Source organism: Arachis duranensis, chromosome 4, assembly GCF_000817695.3.
Source record: "Arachis duranensis cultivar V14167 chromosome 4, aradu.V14167.gnm2.J7QH, whole genome shotgun sequence".
Lineage (NCBI taxonomy): Eukaryota > Viridiplantae > Streptophyta > Magnoliopsida > Fabales > Fabaceae > Arachis > Arachis duranensis.
Window position 1 is genome coordinate 8466831 of NC_029775.3, and position 1762 is coordinate 8468592.

The window sequence follows — 1762 nt, forward strand, 5'->3', positions numbered from 1 at the left end:
AAATAAACTTTTATTATTTTAATATATAATTTATAATTTATATATACTATTTTACGTCAAATTAATTTAGTTTAATCCAATTTATGTCAAATCACTTTCGTCAAATTAAAATAGATTCAATAATTTTTTGGATCAAATTCAAATCTAATTAAATCGGATCCGATATGTCTCCAAACACCCCTATTTTGTGGAAGAAAAATATACATAGGAAACTATCATAGTGCAAAATTGTAGAAAAATCAAAAATCATCGATTCTTGGCCCACCACGTGCTATATTTAATTAATTTGTGTATGGCAACTTTTTTTTTTCATGTAGGACACGTTATTTACAATTATTGTTGTTGTTTAACAGTCAATAATTTACTTGATCTGTCTATTCTATAATATCTACAGTAATGACTACTATGTTGGAAAATATTAGTGCATTCTAGATGAAGTGTATATATATATAGAGGAATAGAGGGCTGCTATGTAAGCAAAATAGTATATTTTAGATAAAATAAAAAGTATATCGTTTTTAAAAAATGTATTGCTTCTAAGAAAATAAATAAAATAATAAATTATGAATTTTAATTTTTTATTATTTTATAAAAATATATACAACTCTCAACTTTTTTTGAAAAATATGTTCAACCTTGTTAATAGTTTTTTTTTTTTTTGAATTTCAGTTATTCATATGAAATATAACCAAAATAAAATATTAACATTTATTTGTCTAGTAATCATTATTCATTAACTTTTTTACACTTGCAACTTTAATAACGAGCTTTTTACAGCTTTCTTTTTATAGTTGTACTATTTTGTTAGGATATTTGTTAATCAAACTTAAATTATCTATTGTTAAAATATTTTGATGTTTAGGATTTAAAACTTTTGATGGATAGATTTATAAATATCCAATAATGGTACCGTTTACCTCTTTTTGTAAGGGTTAAGCATGTCATAGTTAGTAAGAAAGGTTAAAATTCAATACTTTTATATTTTATAATATAAAATTAAATATTAATATTTTTTATAAATAATAAATTAAATTAATTCTTTTTCAACGATTAAAGTGTATCCATGCAACTTCAAGGTATCGAATTCAAGGCGTAAAAATAATCATTAATGTGATTATCAATTTAGGCGGTGTATATTATATTTTTGATAAAGTATTAAATTGGTTTTTTATCGTTGAGTCTAATCTTGTTTTGGTCTTTAAAATTTAAAATATTTTTTTAATCTAAAAAAGTTTTATTTACTTTTAATATAGTTATTCCGTAAAATTAATATTAAATAATTAACGTCACCGTTTTACCAAATCTTAATGTCCTTTTCAAGAAATCAAGAGGTACTTTGCCGATGGCTATGAAGACAAGGCCATCATCGCTTTTTATTGCGGGAAACTTCTCTCGACAACTGAAGAATTTGGTTATATAAATTTTTCATATTTAAAAATTGAATTTCGTTAATTATTTAATATTAACATAGTAGGACTACATCAAAACTAAATAAAATTTTTTAAATTCATAATAGTATACTTTAAATCTTAGAGACTAACACAGAATTATTAGACTTAAATATAGGAGACCAATTTTGATATTTTACCCTATATTCTTTGGATGTATCCCTTCTCCCAACCCTGTTTTATTTCGAGAGATTTGCGTTTTTTTCAAAAGAAAGTGTATAGACATAATAAATCAAAGTATATTAAGGGAAGTTAGATATCATCTAATTTCAAAAGATATTTGCATAATTTATTTCTTCTATTTTTTTTTTTTT